Source organism: Triticum urartu, chromosome 4A (assembly GCF_056163025.1).
Source record: "Triticum urartu cultivar PI428250 chromosome 4A, HENAU_Tu73, whole genome shotgun sequence".
In the NCBI taxonomy this organism is placed as follows: Eukaryota; Viridiplantae; Streptophyta; class Magnoliopsida; order Poales; family Poaceae; genus Triticum; species Triticum urartu.
In genome coordinates, this window is record NC_141876.1 from 480,040,805 (window position 1) to 480,053,118 (window position 12,314).

Below are 12,314 nucleotides of genomic sequence, written 5' to 3' on the forward strand. Positions count from 1 at the left end.
AAATCTTGTTGAAAATTTTGATAAAAGTGGGTTTGGAGAGGTCAAAACTTTAACTAGTGATGTTCCGACTCTCTTGGATTACAAAGACTTTAATTATGATAATTTCTCTTTGATTGAATGTATTTGTTTGTTGCAATCCATGCTAAATTCACCCAATTCCTATGAACAAAATAAAGCTTTTACTAATTATATTGTAGAAGCGATGATGAAAGCTTTAGAAGAAAAGTTGGAATTAGAGATTTCAATTCCTAGGAAATTATATGATGAGTGGGAACCTACCGTTAAAGTCAAGATTAAAAATTATGAGTGATTTGCTTTATGTGATTTAGGTGCTAATGTTTCCACAATTCCGTAATCTCTTTGTGATGTGCTTGGTCTTACCAATATTGAAGAATGTTCTATTAATTTGCACTTGGAAGATTCTACTATTAAAAAAACCTTTGGGAAGGATTAATGATGTTCTTATTCTTGCAAATAGGAACTATGTGCCCATAGATTTTACTGTTCTTGATATTGATTGCAATCCATCTTTTCCAATTATACTTGGTAGACCGTTTTATGAACTATAGGTGTCGTGATTGATATGAAAGAAGCGAATACTAAATTTCAATTTCCAATAAGAAAGGGTATGGAACACTTCCCTAGAACAAGAACTGAGCCACAATATTAATCAATCATGAGGGCAACCTATGGAGCAAAAACTAAAGATGACAATACTTGAATCTATGCATTATGCCTAGCTAGGGGCATAAAACGATAGCGCTTGTTGGGAGGCAACCCAATGAATAAAATATGTTTTTCTCTTTTTCTTTCTATTTTTGTGTGCTCACACAACTATGCTACTGTTATGATTGTGTTTTTATGTTTTAGTTAGTGTTTGTGCCATGTACAGCCTTTAGGATAGTAACGCCCCGAGACCGATGTGCCAGGTGTCCTCCAGTTTTTCGCTGTTGTTGCTTTGTCATTGCTTGCGTGTCATGCATTGCATATCATGTCATCATGTGCATTTCATTTGCATACATGTTGGTCTCATGCATCCGAGCATTTTCCCCGTTGTCCGTTTTGCATTCCGGCGCTCCTATCTCCTCTGGTGGTCCTTTCTACCTTTCTTTCGTGTGTGGGGGTTAAACATTTCCGGATTGGACCGAGACTTGCCAAGCGGCCTTGGTTTACTACCGGCAGACCGCCTGTCAAGTTTCATACCATTTGGACTTCGTTTGATACTCCAACGGTTAACCGAGGGACCAAAAAGGCCTCGTGTGTGTTGCAGCCCAACACCCCTCCAAAGTGGCCCAAAACCCACCTAAACCCTCTCCGTCATCTCGGTCGTTCGATCACGATCGCGTGGCCGCAAACCGCACCTCATTAGGACTCTCCTAGCTCCCTCTACCTATATATATGTGCTCTCCTCCGAATTTTTCACGCAGTCCAAACCCTAGCGTCTTCCTCCTCGCACCACCGAACATGTCCGTCCCGCCGCTGGACGTGTCCGCCGCCGCCACATCGCTCCGACCAATGGGAGCGCGACATGTCAGCGCCGCCGCCTCCCGCACCCACTCAGCCGCCGCCACGTGTCCGCCCGGCCTCCCCACTTCGCCGCACCACCCGCCAGGCCCGCCGGGCCCAGCCGCGGCCCTCCCGGCCCGGTCGGCCGCCCGCCGCCGCCAATCACGTCCGGATCGCAGCGCCACCCGTCCCCGCCGCCAGGTCACCTTCCGCCGCCCTTCTCGCTCACCGCGCCGCCCGCGCATCACCGCCGCCGGCCGCCGCCATGCGCCGTACGCCGCGCTCGCCGCCGCCTCGCTCGTCGTGCCCCGCCGCCTCGCTCGCCGCGCATCGCTGCCTCGGGTGCCGTGCACCGCCTCCTCGGCTTCCGCGCTCCTCGCTGGAGTTCACCCTCGCCCTCACCGGAGTCAACTCCGGCCAGATCTGGTGAGGGTGGATCAGATCCACCCATCCCTCCAACCAAACGGCTCCTTCCCCACGTCCCGGATATCCTCATCCCGCGTTGACTTTTCGCAGAGGTATAATTTCACTAAGTCCCCGAAATTCCCAGATTCATATGCCCATGTTCATCATGTCGTAACCTTGCATCCGTAGATCCGTTTTGGGCGTGTAGCATATCAAAATGTTCGTCTCAGAGAGTACATCATTTCATATCATTGCATCATTTTCATTTGAGTTCATCTTGATGCCCGAAATGCTGTTGTAAGAGAGCTATTTGAGTTAATTGTCAGATCTGCTGCACCAATTAGCTATTTGTCTTTTTTGCCATGATTATTGTGTGCATGATATACTCCTGAGCTCTACATGAGTTTTGTTATATGCTTTGCCATCTTTCCAGAGGTGTCAGCCATGTATTTTTGTGATATGTGTGGTGACTAGCAAAAGCTTGCAAAGTAGTGCATTCGTTAATGCTGATTTCAGGGACTTAGAATTTCACTAAGTCCTTGATCTGTTCTTATCATTATGCCATATGTTCATGTTGTTTTCTAGTGATTCGTGCCTCTTTTGAGGATGATCAGTAAGGATGATTTGTTAATACTGTGGTGCTCTATCCATCCATGTCTTTGTTTGCAATTATCGAGCACCCTAGCTTGAGATCGAGCTCTACTTTTGTCATTTCATTAATCTGGGCAGATTGTCTACTTGTTAGCGATTTTGCCGAAGATGTTGTAGTTGATCCGTGCATGCTATGTTGTTGTTCTTGCCATTTCTAGCTTGTATAATATGGATTCTTGATGGGTGTGTGCTTAGATTGTCATGCCTTGCTCTGTAGCGAGTGCATCGAGCTCGTGAACATGCCTACTTGATATCAGTTTTGCATGTTCCAGTTTTTCTCTAAATCTGAGATCTGATTATGTTTTTGCTATGTTCACATGCTTGTAATTGTATTTTCTGATCCCTTTTGGCTCAAGGTCACTTAGGGACTTTTGTTAAGCTCTTTGAGTATCTCTATGCCATGCTTTGCTTTGCCATGTTCAGGCCCTGTAGCATATAGTTTTCAAGCTCCAAAGTGTGCTACCGGATCTGAAATTCCAGACAAGTGTTAATTTCACTAAGTCTGAAACATGTTTACCAATTGCTTTTTGCCATGCTTGTTTGAACCTGTTACTGGATGAATTGGCCGTAGCTCAGTGTTCACCTTTTTTGAAGAATCATGAGTGGATCGCTGCCATGTTTGAGTGCTGTAGCTTAATTATCTTGATGCATTTAGATGGCTACTTGCTGTTTATCACAGACCGGTGCCATATTTGTTTTGCTTGCCATTTCCAAACCGTGCATCCGATTCCGGTGATCTTTATATCGATTTCAACCGAAATCACCTCACCTTTACAGTGGCACTCTTGGAATTCCAAGGTGAGGCCAGGTTCAAACATTCCTTGTCAAATCATGCATATGCATCACATACTGCATCCCGCATATCATACCATGTTCATGTGTTGGTTGTTTACTATGTTGTGTGCTTCTTTCCGGTGTTTGCTTCTTCGGGTTGGATTCGATAACGTCGCTCGTTTGTGAGGACCCGTTTGTCTATGCTCGTTTGTCTTTATCATGGACTCGTTCTTCTTCCTTGCGGGTTTTCAGGCAAGATGACCATACCCTTGAAATCACTTCTATCTTTGCTTGCTAGTTGCTCGTCTTTTGCTATGCCTATGCTGCGATACCTACCACTTTCTTATCATGCCTCCTATATTGTTTAACCAAGCCTCTAACCCACATTGTCCTAGCAAACCGTTGTTTGGTTATGTTACCGCTTTGCTCAGCCCCTCTTATAGCGTTGTTAGCTGCAGGTGAAGATTGAAGTTTGTTCCTTGTTGGAACATGGAGATGTTGTTCCTTGTTGGAACATGTTTACTTGTTGGGATATCACAATATATCTTATTAAATTAATGCATCTATATACTTGGTAAAGGGTGGAAGGCTCGGCCTTATGCCTGGTGTTTTGTTCCACTCTTGTCGCCCTAGTTTCCGTCATATCGGTGTTATGTTCCCAGATTATTCGTTCCTTGCGCGGTTGGGTAATAATGGGAACCCCTTGACAGTTCGCCTTGAATAAAACTCCTCCAGCAATGCCCAACATTGGTTTTACCATTCGCCACCTAGCCTTTTCTTTCCCTTGGGTTCTGCAGACTCAAGGGTCATCTTTATTTTAACCCCCCCGGGCCAGTGCTCCGCTGAGTGTTGGTCCAACCTGTCAGCTGCCGGTGGCCACCAGGGGCAACTCTGGGCTAGCCTACCCGTACCTAAGACAATCTGAGTGTGCCCTGAGAAAGAGATATGTGCAGCTCCTATCGGGATTTGTCGGCACATTCGGGCGGTGTTGCTGGTTTAGTTTTACCTTGTCGAAATGTCTTGTAACCGGGATTCCGAGTCTGATCGGGTCTTCCCGCTAGAAGGAATATCATTCATTGACCGTGAGAGCTTGTTATGGGCTAAGTTGGGACACCCCTGCAGGGATTTGAACTTTCGAAAGCCATGCCCACGGTTATGGGTAGATGGGAATTTGTTAATGTCCGGTTGTAGAAAACCTGAAGTTGACCTTAATTAAAATGCACCAACCGCGTGTGTAACCGTGATGGTCTCTTTCCGGCGGAGTCCGGGAAGTGAACACGGTGTTGGAGTTATGCTTGACGTAGGTTGTTCTAGGATCACTTCTTGATCATAGTTTTATCGACCGTGCATTGCCTTCTCTTCTCGCTCTCATTTGCGTATGTTAGTCACCATATATGCTAGTCGCTTGCTGCAGCTCCACCTCATACCTTTTACCCTACCTATAAGCTTAAATAGTCTTGATCACGAGGGTGTGAGATTGCTGAGTCCTCGTGACTCACAGATACTTCCAAAACCAGCTTGCAGGTGCCGTTGAACCATGCAGATGACGCAACCAAGCTCAAGGAGGAGCTCGATGAAGATCTTGCCCTTTGTCTTGTTTCGTTCTAGCTGATCAGTAGTGGAGCCCAGTTGGGGTCGATCGGGGACCTTGTCGCATTTGGGGTTCTTCTTTTATTCTGGTTCTGTAGTCGGACCTTGATTGTATTTGCATGTTGTAATGCTTTATTTATGTAATTGTGTGAAGTGGCGATTGTAAGCCCACTATGTATCTCTTTCCCTTATGTATTACATGGGTTGTGTGAATATTACCTCACTTGCGACATTGCTTTCAATGCGGTTATGCCTCTATGTCGTGCTTTGACACGTGGGAGATATAGCTGCATCGAGGGCGTTACAAGTTGGTATCAGAGCCTTCCCCGACCTTAGGAGCCCCCACTGCTTGATCGAATTAGCGGACGAGTTGAGTCTAGAAAAATGTTTTGAGTCATTTAGAAATTAAATATCAGAGAGTTTAGGAATTCTTTTTACTCCCTAGTCCCTTCATCGCTCTGGTAAGGCATCCTGACGTAGAGTTTTGACTCTTCTCTTCTCAAATTTCAAAAAAAAATTAGGATCACGCGGGTATCTTGGAATCGTTCCGATGGTTTTGTGACGAGAACATTGTTCTTGGTGCCTCGTGTCATTTAGGGGTTGTGGCAGTGTCCCGGGAGTTGAGCTCCGAGGTGTTGTCGTCACAATTTTGTCGTTGCAGTTCTGGAATACCTGAGTTTAGTACGCCGACATCGAAAATATCTTTTATGCAGTTGTTGGTGAGATAACCTCGACGCCACCCAGTACTGGGGCGGGAGTTCGGGAGTATTGCCATAACTCGTATAACGGATGCTTTTCGAAGGTTGAGGTAGACGATTTCCGAAGGTTTCTTGGTTATGTGTTGAAGGATGGATACAGCTGGATGTAGGATTGCTAGTTTTGGGTGAGATATTATGCTACCCCTGTATCCCCAACACCTGATTGCATAACCGGAAAGTTTCGGGAGTTTATAAGTGGGAATTCAAGTAGCTCTTAGGATATCTTTCCGACGGATGTATGATATGAAATTAGGGTTCGACGTCTAGTGGTCCGCCTATCCACGATCGGTTTTACAGTGGTCTCGTTGTGTCTTAAAGAGTCCTTGGCTGTGCCGAATCGGGGACGCTTCGTATGTCATGTGCACTGCCTTGTACATGATGGTGTTGTACGATCGAGCCCGTGTAGGCCCCACCACGAAAACTTCGGACGAAATCTCTATCATATGTTTGTTTTGGCTTATTCTGCAAGCCAATCCTTTGTTTTGTTTTTGAGTTGTGGTATTCGAGTTGCTTCAATGTCTAATGTTGATTCCATACCTTCCCCAAATGGTGTTCTCATACTCCGATGTGGATACAAATCCTTCTTGATAATCAAGATTGTCATGTCCATCCTTTTCACCGGTGTGTCTCTCCTCAAGTGGATCCAATCATTTCAACATCTTTAAGATCAAGTATCAGCTCTCTCAACGGTGTTTGTTTCATCCTTCCCAAGTTGCCTTTGTTTTCCCGCCCTCCCTCCCTTATTTTCTTCAACGACTCAGATTTCGTATTCAAGTATCCTTTTATTGATGGGAAATATCTCCATTCTTTTCCGTCAATATTATTATCCGTTGATTCTCAGAAGATGCTAACGAAGCTTCAAGTTCATCTCTCATCACTCATTTTCTTCTCCGGTGGATTCAATTCAAGCTTTTGGTGTAATCATATTCTTTTCTGTATTTCTAATACTTTCTCATGCCGGTGCAATTCTTAATCATTCACCTCTTGCTACTCAATTGTTCCGGAGTGCTCAAGATATCTCGAAGATTTGTGTTTTCCACTCTACATTCGTTCAAGATCCTTCAAGGTTGTTATCTCATTCAAGTCATTTAATTAAACCGGTGCAATCTCTCTTCCAAGCAATTGTTCTACGGTGTTTCTTTTGAGTGGGCCCTAACCCACAGGTCTTTCCCAGGATCTAACTGACTCTTCTTATTTTCCCGAAGCTATCCTAAATTCTTTTGAAGTTTGACGTAAGTATGAATTTTCATCAGTCAAATGCCTTTCTCCAAGATCTTTAAAAATCTTCTCATCGTTGGCTCAGCCTTTTCGCTTTTGATTCTTCCAGAGCGTCTAAACAATTCTAGGTGGTGTTTCTCGTCGTCATTCTCTGCATTTGAAGACCGAAGAAGAGTTTCTCTTTAATGTTGCTCCATTATCTTCAAGATTCATGGTGCTAGCCTTATGCCGTCCTCTCATAACTGTTGTCATTCGTGATAATTCTTTTCACCCATCCGGAGCAATTCAGGAGTCTTTTCAGTCTGATTCTTCGGAGCCCATCATCTCATAATTATTCATTCTCATCTTTCGGATCTCTTTCTCTAAATCTTATCGGTGCTTCATTCAGGTGTTCTCTAATCATCTCGGAATCTCTTCGTTCACTTGTAGCTAAATTCTCTCAAGTATCCTCGTTCATTTCATAATTCTAACTGGTGTTCCTTTATCTTCCTTTCGGTCATTTTAATTCTTACGGTGGTTCATGCAAGATTCCTCTTCTTTCGTTATCATATCAATTTATTCGTTGTTTCAACCCGACCGGTGGTTCGTTGAAGACCTTTCTCAAGTTGACGCTATATCTATCTTAATCCTTTCTACAAGAATAAGTAATATGTCAAATCCGTTGATTGTCATCAATTTAATTGGTGAAGGATAAGCATAATGTAATTCTTATTCTTGTTTCATCCAAGTGATTAATTCCTTATTCCGGAGCCTCATCAAAATTCTTGGTTTCAATTGTTTTCATCTTTTCTTTTCCGGAGTTCCAAGCTCTCTCAATTTATTTCATCGCGAAGATCCATCTAAACCATTACAAGGTTTCACCTTGTGTTTCCAACTTCTCTCTCTTTTCGTTTGATCATTCCTTTGTTTACCGAAGTTCTTCATGAAGGTTCTACATGATGGTTCATCAAGGATTTAATTCCTTCTCCAAGTTTTTCATCGAGATTCTCTTCTAAGAAGCTCAAGCTTTCTTCTTCTTGCAATCTGGAGTGCATTTGTTCTCTCTTATCTTCTTGAGATGGTATTATGTCATTCTTGATAAGTTGAGTTCATGTTTCATAATTCACAGGTTGTTAAGAATGGGATATTTTAAATCCATCAACCTCTTCGTTGGAGTTATCTTGGGTTATATTTCACCTAAAACCTTCCCTAAGGATTGTTGCTATTTATGGTGCTTATAAAGGACCCAAGTTCTTCTTTATCCTCCCGGTGATATACGTTCTCGTCTCCTTGGTCATACCAATCCAATTCTTTTTCTCGTGAGTGGCAGGTTGTCACCTCATAATTTGAGATGTATTCCATAAGACCATATCAAGCTTATTCTTTTCGTTGTTGGCTTTTCCAACAACTCCGTATGAACCTTCTCCTTAAAATGCTTTTCAAGCTCATCGGAGGTAGAAGATGTTGTTTTCTTCTCCGTTCTTATGTTCCGACGATCCAACTTCTATTCTTTCATTCCGGAGGCATTGTGATGTTGCTCTTTTCAACCTTTCTTCTTATTTTTGTCAGGACCTTATTCTTTTCATGCCTATCCACTTAACCGGAGTGTTGTGTCATTTTTGCTCAAGCTCTTTCATTTTTCAAGTCATTCATCTCCTTTCAACCGAAATGCTACCCGAATCGGTTCTTTCTTATTCCTCTTTCTTTACGGAGTGCTTTCAACTTTGTTCATCTCTGTTGCTTTCTTTCTTTCATTTGCTTAACCTCTTCAAGGTTCGTGTTTTCACTTGTTTGTCCATGAAGCAACTTAGTTTTACCTCCTCTCTTTTTTTCCGTTGTCCCTCTGGTGCCATTCTAGATCTCGGGACGAGATCCTCTTGTAGTGCTAGAGTGTTGTAACGCCCCAAGACCGATGTGCCAGGTGTCCTCCAGTTTTTCACTGTTGTTGCTTTGTCATTGCTTGCGTGTCATGCATTGCATATCATGTCATCATGTGCATTTCATTTGCATACATGTTCGTCTCATGCATCCGAGCATTTTCCCCGTTGTTCGTTTTGCATTCCGGCGCTCCTATCACCTCCGGTGGTCCTTTCTACCTTTCTTTCGTGTGTGGGGGTTAAACATTTCCGGATTGGACCGAGACTTGCCAAGCGGCCTTGGTTTACTACCAGTACACCGCCTATCAAGTTTCATACCATTTGAACATCGTTTGATACTCCAACGGTTAACCGAGGGACCGAAAAGGCCTCGTGTGTGTTGCAGCCCAACACCCCTCCAAAGTGGCCCAAAACCCACCTAAACCCTCTCCATCATCTCGGTTGTTCGATCACGATTGCATGGCCGCAAACCGCGCCTCATTTGGACTCTCCTAGCTCCCTCTACCTATATATATATGTGCTCTCCTCTGAATTTTTCGCGGAGTCCAAACCCTAGCGTCTTCCTCCTCGCGCCACCGGACATGTCCGTCCCGCCGCTGGACGTGTCCGCCACCGCCACCACATCGCTCCGACCAATGGGAGTGCGACACGTCAGTGCCGCCGCCTCCCGCACCCACTCAGGCGCCACGTGTCCGCCCGGCCTTCCCACTTTGCCGCACCACCCGCCAGGCCCACCGGGACCAGCCGCGGCCCACCCGGCCCGGTCGGCCGCCCGCCGCCGCCAATCGCATCCGGATCGCAGTGCCACCCGTCCCCGCCGCCAGGTCACCTTCCGCTGCCCTTCTCGCTCGCCGCGCCGCCCGCGCATCGCCGCCGGCGGCCGCCGCCATGCCTCCCGCGCCGCCACCTGGCGAGTTGCGCCGCCGCGCGCCATGCACCGTGCTCGCCGCCGCCTCGCTCGTCGTGCCCCGCCGACTCGCTCGCCGCGCGCCGCTGCCTCGGGTGCCGTGCGCCGCCTCCTCGGCTTCCGCGCTCCTCGCCGGAGTTCACCCTCGCCCTCACCGGAGTCAACTCCGGCCAGATCTAGTGAGGGTGGATCAGATCCACCCATCCCTCCAACCAAACGGCTCCTTCCCCATGTCTCGGATATCCTCATCCCGCGTTGACTTTTCGCAGAGGTATAATTTCACTAAGTCCCCGAAATTCCTAGATTCATATGCCCATGTTCATCATGTCGTAACCTTGCATCCGTAGATCCGTTTTGGGCGTGTAGCATATCAAAATGTTCGTCTCAGAGAGTACATCATTTCATATCATTGCATCATTTTCATTTGGGTTAATCTAGATGCCCGAAATACTGTTGGAAGAGAGCTATTTGAGTTAATTGTCAGATCTGCTGCACCAAATAGCTATTTGTCATTTTTGCCATGATTATTATGTGCATGATATGCTCCTGAGCTCTACATGAGGTTTGTTATATGCTTTGCCATCTTTCCAGAGGTGTCAGCCATGTATTTTTGTGATATGTGTGGTGACTAGCACAAGCTTGCAAAGTAGTGCATTCGTTAATGCTGATTTCAGGAACTTAGAATTTCACTAAGTCCTTGATCTGTTCTTATCATTATGCCATATGTTCATGTTGTTTCCTAGTGATCCGTGCCTCTTTTGAGGATGATCAGTAAGGATGATTTGTTAATACTGTGGTGCTCTATCCATCCATGTATTTGTTTGCAATTATGGAGCACCCTATCTTGAGTCAATTGAGCTCTACTTTTGTCATTTCGTTAATCTAGGCAGATTGTCTACTTGTTAGCGATTTTGCCGAAGATGTTGTAGTTGATCCGTGCATGCTATGTTGTTGTTCTTGCCATTTCTAGCTTGTATAATGTGGATTCTTGATGGGTGTGTGCTTAGATTGTCATTCCTTGCTCTTTAGCGAGTGCATCGAGCTCGTGAACATGCCTACTTGATATCAGTTTTGCATGTTCCAGTTTTTCTCTAAGTCTGAGATCTGATTATGTTTTTGCTATGTTCACATGCTTGTAATTATATTTTCTGATCCATTTTGGCTCAAGGTCACTAAGGGACTTTTGTTAAGCTCTTTGAGTATCTCCATGCCATGCTTTGCTTTTCCATGTTCAGGCCCTGTAGCATATAGTTTTCATGCTCCAAAGTGTGCTACCGGATCTTAAATTCCAGACAAGTGTTAATTTCACTAAGTCTGAAACATGTTTACCAATTGCTTTTTGCCATGCTTGTTTGAACCGGTTACTGGATGAATTGGCCGTAGCTCAGTGTTCATCTTTTGTTAAGAATCATGAGTGGATCCCTGCCATGTTTGAGTGTTGTAGCTTAATTATCTTGATGCATTTAGATGGCTACTTGCTGTTTATCGCAAACCGGTGCCATATTTGTTTTGCTTGCCATTTCCAAACCGTGCATCCGATTCCGGTGATCTTTATATCGATTTCAACCGAAATCACCTCACCTTTACAGTGGCACTCTTGGAATTCCAAGTTGACGCCAGGTTCAATCATTCCTTGTCAAATCATGCATATGCATCACATACCGCATCCCGCATATCATACCATGTTCATGTGTTGGTTGTTTACTATGTTGTGTGCTTCTTTCCGGTGTTTGCTTCTTCAGGTTGGATTCAATAACGTCGCGTTTGTGAGGACCCATTCATCTACATCCGTTTGTCTTCATCATGGACTCGTTCTTCTTTCTTGCGGGTTTTCAGGCAAGATGACCATACCCTCGAAATCACTTCTATCTTTGCTTGCTAGTTGCTCGCTCTTTTGCTATGCCTATGCTGCGATACCTACCACTTGCTTATCATGCCTCCTATATTGTTCAACCAAGCCTCTAACCCACCTTGTCCTGGCAAACCGTTGTTTGGTTATGTTACCGCTTTGCTCAGCCCCTCTTATAGCGTTGTTTGTTGCAGGTGAATATTGAAGTTTGTTCCTTGTTGGAACATGGAGATGTTGTTCCTTGTTGGAACATGTTTACTTGTTGGGATATCACAATATATCTTATTAAATTAATGCATCTATATACTTGGTAAAGGGTGGAAGGCTCGGCCTTATGCATGGTGTTTTGTTCCACTCTTGTCGCCCTAGTTTCCGTCATATCGGTGTTATGTTCCCGGATTTTGCGTTCCTTACCTGGTTGGGTAATAATGGGAACCCCTTGACAGTTCACCTTGAATAAAACTCCTCCAGCAATGCCCAACATTGGTTTTACCATTCGCCACCTGGCCTTTTCTTTCCCTTGGGTTCTGCAGACTCAAGGGTCATCTTTATTTTAACCCCCCCCGGGCCAGTGCTCCTCTGAGTGTTGGTCCAACCTGTCAGCTGCCGGTGGCCACCAGGGGCAACTCTGGGCTGGCCTACTCGTACATAAGACAATCTGAGTGTGCCCTGAGAAATAGATATGTGCAGCTCCTATCAGGATTTGTCAGCACATTCGGGCGGTGTTGCTGGTTTAGTTTTACCTTGTCGAAATGTCTTGTAACCGGGATTCCGAGTCTAATCGGGTCTTCCCGCTAGAA

At 45.1% G+C, this 12,314-nt stretch overlaps 1 pseudogene; it reads left to right on the forward strand.

The window, feature by feature from the left end:
* Positions 1–1,464: 1,464 nt before the first annotated feature.
* Positions 1,465–12,314, forward strand: part of LOC147976228 (uncharacterized) — a 29,587-nt pseudogene continuing 18,737 nt past the window's right edge.